Source organism: Cupressus sempervirens, chromosome 11, assembly GCF_028749045.1.
Source record: "Cupressus sempervirens isolate cs-2001-9-10 chromosome 11, ASM2874904v1, whole genome shotgun sequence".
Taxonomy (NCBI): domain Eukaryota; kingdom Viridiplantae; phylum Streptophyta; class Pinopsida; order Cupressales; family Cupressaceae; genus Cupressus; species Cupressus sempervirens.
This window is the reverse complement of record NC_143128.1, coordinates 588,073,012-588,081,927: the sequence shown is the minus strand read 5'-3', so window position 1 is coordinate 588,081,927 and position 8,916 is coordinate 588,073,012.

Genomic DNA, 8,916 nt, shown 5'->3' with positions numbered 1-8,916 from the left:
TGTGACAGTGATGGGGTGACAGTGCAGGATTAGTTCCTGGTTTGATTTGGATCTTCATATAAGAGATGGATTTTATGATGCCATAGGTGACTTGGTACCACAGTTGAGTGGGAGTTGTTGGCATTGATATATTTATTGAGTGTTTGCAAATGTTGGAGGTTTGTCTTAGATCCTGTTGCTGCAGAAGCATCTTTGACATTTGCATGGTGCACTTGTTATCTTCATGGTGTGTGAAGATGGTTAGATCTTGAGGACTCATGTAGTTCTTGGTTATCTTCATGGTATGTGGAGATGGTTCTTCCTGGTATGTGGAGATGTTTTTCTTCATGGTGTGCGGAGATGGTTGCATCTTGAGGACTCACAGGGTTCTTGGCAAAGGTGTGGTTTATGCTTTTATTTGGCATGTTATCCTTGGTGTGAGGATGGTTTCATTATTATGTCATGGTATACTCTTGATATGCGTTTAGAGTTGTGACATGTTATGGTGTGTTCATATGGAGCATGTTATCTCTTTAGTTGAGATGGTAAGATCATGTTGTCATGTTTATGTTCCTGAGGCCATGGTTGGAACTTTGACATTGATCTTGGTTTAGTTTCTTAGTATTGAGTACACTGATCATAAGCTGGATACTTCATGATATTACTATGTTGCATTTGGAGTTGGCATGGATTGATTGGTTACAGGTGCTCATGGATACTTAGAGACGGTGGTGATGTTGATTTCTCTTGGATTAGAGAAGTGTTTGTTGGGACGGTTGATGGTTTCAGCAAGAAGTCCGAGGGGCAGTCACCTGATATGGACTTGAGAGGAGATTGTTCTTAGATGAGTCTTGGTTGGAGACTTGGGTATCTTGATGAGCATTCTCATTCCCCACTCTTGGTCTACTCGGTGGTTTGCTACTTGAGAGGTATAGCCCATTGTTTTCTCTCAGTTGCATTATATTTATGCTTGTCTTTCATGGATATGAATCTTGAACTATGGTACATGAGGTAGTTCTGGAGGGTTCATTTGAGAGATGGTTAAGCATTGGTTATCTCCATGTGCATATGTTGTTATGCTGATTAAGTTTGGGAGATGGTTTTATATTGGGCATTTTCCTTGGATTAGGAATGGTTATTCCTTGGTTTAGGAATGGTTTTATTGAGTTTGATCTTCTTGTGAGAGGCTTACATCCATGATTAGTTATATGGTATGGTTTGGGTGTTGTTGAGGCTTCTTGCTGGGGTTTTATGGAGGAGATCATACTTGCACAGTTTACATCTAGAGGTGTGTGTAGAAGGACATGATATAGGTTATGATTTGCATGGTTTCTCTGGTCTTGGTTATCTTCTTGGATGTTCAATTTTGCCTACATTGGATTTGAGATTGGTTAGAGATTGTGATCACTGGTTTGTGCTCATGCATGTCATGTGAGAGATGACATGGTTATTCCTTTATCTCTTTCCTCTGTTGGTTGTGGAGAATTTGGGAGACTATTGGAGACTTGTTATGAGAGTTGTTCTTGCAAGATATCAATTTATGTATTGTGGATGTCCTTGATACTACATGGATTCACTTCTTTGAGATGTTGTTAGTGGATTGGTTATAGATTTGACATTATCTTTTGCAGTGGGAGCTTCTTGGTATATATGTGGCAGGTATTGCTCTTGAGGCTTGTGATTGCAGGTTGCAGATTGGATATGTCGGTGATATAAGATTCACTTGTTATACCTTTGAGGTATGGATAGTTGGATGGGTTTGGCACTTGCTGTGGGTGCTATTTCAGCTATGAATATTTTGACAACTACGGATACATGTGATTACCTTTGGATCAAGTTTTTTTTGTGCTTGGAATTTCAGTTGGTACAGGATTTTATGATCTTCTAATGTGACAGGTTGGGTGGCTTTCTCTTTGGATGGCTTCTATGTATGTCCAGTGGGAGTGGCATAATAGGAGGTGAGATCATTCATGTTTGAGATGCTGGATACTTTGATTTTGTTGCGGGTACCAGGATGAAGCACTTGGTGTATTTTGATCCATGATGGTGGATGTGCTGGGAGGGATTGTTCCCTTGTTCATTTTATGTGGCTACGGATTGACCCTATGCAATGTATACAACAAGTGGGAGATTGTTGAGATAATGGGTGTTGCACACATTGCATAATATTGTTATATTTTATTATTTTATTTTATTATGTAATGTTGTGCCTAGATGGGCGTGCAACATGTAAAGATTCCCATGGAATATTCTTGATGAGTTGTATTGTAACATTGTGAAAATATTTGATGTAATTATTTAATATTGGGGAAAAGAATTAAATGCCCAATATTAAATGTGGGGTCAGTGGGTTAGGTAGCACATGGTTTTAGCACATGGTTTATGTAATACCACTTAGTGGTTTTGTGAGACTTGCTACTATATAAGCAGCCACAAGGGTAGTTGTTGTAGAGTAAGAGAAAGAGTGACAAGGAGAAGACAAAAGGCAAGAGTCGAGCGGGACAAGGCTTGACAGGTTAGCCAAGGGAGCATTTGTGAAGGTTGAAAGCATGGCATGGGATGTGTGGATTCATGATTGTTCACATAGTTTGCTCGGTTGTGGCTATGGCCATGAAGGCTTCCATAGTTGTATGGCAATGGTATTTTTTGCTGAATAATACATGGTGATGGATGCTTTTGGAGGCTGGGTTTTTCCCTCAATGAGGGTTTCCCAGGGTATATCTTGTGTCACAATTTTTTGGGTATGTTGTCTATTCTCTTGCATGTGGATTTTAATTTCGTGTTTATTTTAGATTTATTATGGGTTATGTGGAAACGGTTATATTCTTTGTTGCCAAGTTTCCTTACACCTAGATAGTGGATCAAATTCTTGTGTTGCAATCTCAAGTTCTCATTGAGGCTTTATCTTTGGCTGCTCAAGATAACTCATTAGAGTGTGTGACATGCATTATTTTTGAATTACTAGGGTTATCTCTCTCAAAGCTTCTAACATCTCATTCTTGAGTGTTGTGAGTTCCCCTTTCTTTTCTTTGATAAGTGTGTTCTCCACATCAAGTGACCTCACTAGAACTTTTTGTTCTACTATCCTTGGAAGGTGACCTTCTTTTTCATAAAGTTATCTTATCATATCTCCAATTTGAGTGATCAAATCAAAATCCTCAGCATAGTTTTGTTTAGTTGTAAGTCCTTACAAGCACCAATTAGTGTTGTTTCTTGCTCCTATCTTTTGCTATTTTGCTTTAATTTCTTGTATTTTCCAATGAAATTGGTATACTTCTCAACCTTCTTTGATCTCATATCTTTGGTCCTCTTTCTCATCTCATTCACTCATTCTTTGATTTCTAACATTTTTACCACTTTGGTTGCATCAGAGTCATGTAACGCTCCTTCATCTTTAATTATATCAAATCCATCTTGTTCTTGGGCTTCTTCTAACTCTCTACTCTTCTTTTTTTCTTTCTAATTCCTCAAAATATCACTTCCTCTTCTTGATATTCTTGACACTGTTGTGTCCCTTGGACAGTGCTGAGGATGCCTTAATTGTTGGTGTCTTCTAAAGCTAAGTAGATTGTAGGACTTTTTGCCTTTTTTCTACAATAGTTTCTTTTGCCTACTGCTCACTTGCATTACTTTTAACTTCCATTGAAGGTAACTAAGTATCCTCAATTTCATTCTCTAGCTCATTTTCCTTGATTACTTCTCCCTTTCCTTCTTGGCCTATGCCCTCATCATGATCGATTATTTCCTACAGACCTTCTCTTACTTCTCCTTCGGTTATGTAAATGATTTGGGGCTGTGCATTCATTTTCTCTTCTATAGTAGATGGCCCCATAGAGGCCTATTGCATGTCTCCACTTTATTTTGGTTTCTAATTCAAATCTTGAATGATCCGAGTCCTCTGTTTGACCTATTTTGTAGGCTTTTCTGCTAGCTTCTTCTTGGTGGTTCTGGGACCTGTAGTTTTAAGCTTCTTTTTATCTTTTTGGCCTTGTCCTCCTCCTTTCTCAAGAGTTTTTTTCTCCTTCTCATACAATTGTGACCAAAAGTTATTTGCATTGGCATATGCATCAGTCTTTAACCCTATGGTGATCAAAGCTACATTCTCATGTGAGTTAGTGCCTAATCTACATGATTTTACAAGTTATGTGACCTCTTGTCTATTTAGTTCTAATCTTATTTTTGTAAGATATTCTTCCAACATACCTTTCCATTTGATGATGGCCTTTCAACATTCCTCTTTGACTATTTCAAATAACTCTTCTAGTAGTTGAGACTACATCTTGTGGCATTTTGCTAGACAATCTTAAGCTTACTAGTACAGAGTGTACTATTTTATTTTATATTTAATTTGTTAAATTTTAAGAATCTATCTCTAATGGTATTTTAATTACCATTATTTTCAATATCTTCTAAGCTATTTTTATTGAAAGCTTCTTATCTCATTTTTTATACTTTAAGCTTTCATGATCTGATTCTTCTTTTTGTTCTTCTTCCTCTGATTGAGTAGAGGGTTTCATCTTTCCTCTTGTGCCTTTTCTCTTGTAGGTCTCCACTATGGAAGGCTTGGAGGTTGCTTGTTTCCTCTTTTTCTTTGGTTCTTCCTCTTCTTCCAACTCAGGTTATGGAGTAGAGATTCTTTGTACTTTGGTCTATGGACTTTCTCCACCCTTTTTCTTTGTCTTTTCCTCTCCTTTCTCTACAACCCATTTCATTCCTTTCTTCTTTGGATCTATTTTCTTTGAAGCTTTTTCTTCTTTCTTAGTGAGATTTTTCTTAACCTCGTATGTTGTTTCAAATCCTTATTTATTTTTTTGATTGGTTTCTCTAGTAGCTTTGTGATAAGACTTCTAGTGGATTCTTCCTCTATCTCATAGGGAAGTTCAGTTAACCAATGAGTTCTCGGTTCAACTTCTCATATGAAGAAGTTATTTGTGTCTACTAAGAAAAAAATGTTGTTCATGTTATCATTTATCAGATTGATCGATATTCTTCTCCTTTTCTACATGTCTTCCTAAAACTTCTTGAAATAGACTTCAAATTTTTCTATGCCTTTATCTACTAACCAGTTGTGCATGCTCAATATCTATACATTGACATTGCTCTTTGACTTCCACTGGAATTTCTTGTATCAAGGATACTAACCCTTGAAGTGGAAAAAAATACATACTAGTATAGCTCCAAATTTGAAACTGTGAGTTGCATTATCTCTCTTAATTTTCCCAAGGCTTCCCATCATTTGCCCATGCAACCAGCCATTGAGATCTAGCTTGGTTTGTTTCATTATTATTTGATTCGCTCCATACATTTCTCTTGCTGGTACACTGTTAGCACAATTTGACTGATAATTTTATGTGCTATTACTCTTGTTGCAAATTGCACCTTGTCATGTGAGATATCTTTTATGGCGCACATTCTTCCATATGCACAACATCCTATCAATTTAGCCACCTCTATTATTGTATGTGCTTTGGTAGTTAACTTTTATCTAGTTTTGCTAAACCATATTACCCTGTTGATCACTTCTTTTGGGATTTTTTTATGGCTTTTCCAACCACATGTACTCATCATGTACTCGATTGAGCATGCATCTCACCCATTCCACTTTGAAGAAATTTAGAATATCTATGACACAAGTTAGGGTTGCGGCTTCCAACACTTTGATTTCCTTTTCACCTGGTTCTTTTTCTCAAATCTCCTCATATAGCTCTTTGATCATTTCATCTCCCATTTCTACTATCTTTGACTTTAAATATTCACCAATATCTTCTAGTAGTAGCATACTACTTAGAAGTGAAGATAGGGCTATGTTCATGACCCTTTTGTCAATGTCTAATAGTATTGGCTCATAGGTTCCTCATCTTGTTCTTTCACTAATTCAACATCGAACAAATCGTTATATTATGCCATTGAGATTTCTCAGCCTTGACTCTATCTCTTGATTTCTTGCACTAAGTGAGACCTAGGGTTTTAAAGTCACTATTAACTTTTTCACACTCTTGCTTCACAATACAACCTTTTGATAGTTAGGGTTTCACAAGTAAGATCTCTGTCAGATCTCAAGATTGCAAAAGAGATCTTTTTTCAACAAGATATCTATCTATGGATCTATCAGAAAATGTGACGTTACACTCTAAATAATAACCTTATTTCTTTCCCACCTCTGCCCTTGTGCAATAAATGCATCCTAACGATCAACCCAATGGTCATATTTTGATGACAACATGTCTTCCACTTTTTGGGTACAAGACAACCCTTACCTTTTGAGTCACTTAGTTATGATCTATCAGTTTTCCTGGTTAACCACTACAAGACTCACTTTTTTGACTTGACCCTTGTTAATCTTATTTTTTCTTAACTTGATCGGGAGGAATCACCACTTACTGGTGAAAATGTTCCTTCTTCAACATTTATTCTAATGTTTTCTAATTATTTCTTGATCCACTCCTTTGTGAAGTCCTTGTTAAGGTGTTTGATATCAATGGCTTTCCCTTTTCCTTTGTTGCCATTGTTGCACTATTTGGGTTTCTTCTTTACCCAAAAATCATTGACTAAAGGACATACCTTATGACATCTAAAGCATGTCTTTCTTTGTTGTTTAATGGTGTTTCTTGACTCTACTATTTCATTCACCAACTGTATTGTGATGTAATGTGCCTATCATTTCTATAGGCGAAAAAAATAATTCTTCTATTCAGAGGGGGTGACTGGTGTGATCTAGTGTTTGATCCACAATTTCTTTCATTGTTACCATACATGTCACAAGAGAAGAAACATTTCTCTCATCTCACTTCATTTGCAAGATCTCTGCATACATGTGTGCAATGTCCATACCAGTGACAACTGTAACACAATTATCTGTCTGTGTTGGTTGTACCAGTTGTCACTTGTATGTGCCAACACTTATCTAACTTGTGTCCAAATTTACCATAGTAAAGACAAGTGGGTTTGTTAGGTGACATAACTCTTTTCTCTTTCCCTTATTTCTTTGTGGTCTTTGTGTCATTAGTCTTTGAGGATTCTCCTTTCTCAGATTTATGGATTCCTTGGAATCCTAGACTGGTTGGGTTAACCACTCCTCCTTGAGTGTCCTGTGTCATTTCTTGATTTAAATTGTTTTCCCTTGTCCTAGCAAGTCTATCACATTATTCTTTCACCACTTCTAGTTCACCCATTAGCTATCATATTTTCTCTTCTATTTGTTTGACTTCTTATGTCAGAGTCCTCAGTTGTTCAGTCTCTTCATGATCATACTCTTGTAGTATATTATTTTATTTCTCTACATACTTGTGTTCTTTGATCAGGAGAGCTATTTCATTTTCCTTTTCTTTTGCCAAATGTTCAGCTCATTATCTAGCTTCTTGAGATAATCTAAGTTCTTCACGGGCTTCTTCTCTGGCTTGAATGAAACTTCCCTTCTCATCCGTAACTTCACTTAATCTTACTGCAAAGTTCTCTTGTTCTTTCTTTAAGACCTTGATTGTTTTTTTTTTATCTTGTCATTCTTGGGCATGAGTTTCGATATAGCTTCTTCTAACTCTTTAGATATATTTTATTCCTCAAGATTCTCTATTAGTTCTTGAGTTTCCCCTAGCTTTTTCATTAGCTTCTTTTTCTTGGCTAGGGATTCTCTTAGTCTATCTTTCAACTTTTCAATTGTGTCCAATGCTTCTTCAAGTTGTCTTTTGAGTGATGTCATTTGATCTCCCCCCAAGTCATTAGACTCATCACTATCAAGGTCTGCGCTTTGATACCAATTTTTGGTCCCAACAGGTACCGAGAGGTGGGGGGGCTTTCAGTACCTTTACTTATCAAAATTTTACCGATTAGTCGAATGATCCTTTTCAAACAATTAGCTATTGTCTCTTTAACTATTAAACAAATAATGAAAGCTAAGTAGTAAAACCATACAATATCTCGCACAAATGCATACATCAATTACACATATATTTATACATCAAAAGCCTTGATGAGAGGATGAAAACCATGGTGGGAATAATCTACCTATTAGCCTTTCCTTTCAAGTAAAAGGGTGCCTGCTTAAGAGTTTACATTTGTTCCTTCCGAGAATGCATCCTGTTAGGAATGTCAGTAACCTATTAGGATTACAATCAATCCGTTGAGACTACCTTCTTAGAGGATTTAGATCCCTATCTGAGATATACCTTGCTAGAGGATTTAAATGACTTATTATAAGTCTGCCCTGTTAAAAGGCTTACAACAGATGTAATGGTTAGAAAGAAAACTATAGTAATAGATATGAGTGTCTTGCACACCTTTCCTGATAGATCCTCTGCTTTGTCTCCTTAAAGATGCTTTGATCTTCTACTGCTATTTTGGCTTGAGTCAGGCTTCCCCTGCACTTTTCCTTTCATGCACTCTATGCTTACTTTCTTGTTGCTCTCTATTCACAACTGACTAAATTTTTTGGATTCGCTCAATCACATAACTGTAAAAATAATGTTCTTCTTCTCTTCTACTTGTCATGTCCCTTTATGTCACTCTATTCACACTTTTTGTTAGATTTTCCTTTTAAATAACGCTTACTAATTACAAATGAAAACCCTAAAAGTTATCCCACTCAAATTGTAGTTTTAAATTTGAAATGCACAATGAGTGTAATCACAAGACACTTGTGACTCCTTGTCCGCAAATACCTATGTTTATAGGCCAACACGATTGTCTACATACCTACAACTAGACTTGTGACTATGTGAGCTTTAGCTTCATTCCATCGCACAACTCTAATACATGTCTTGTCATGTTCATACCCTCTCTTGTATTGTCACATTGATAGTGACTAGACCACATCCATTGCTTGTTTACTTGCTTCTTCTTCAATCTATTGTCATTACTAGTAAGCTAGTCTATCGATAGTTACAGTTGCAACATTTAATGACTTCTTGTTAACCATACTCCAATCAATAACAACACATTCTT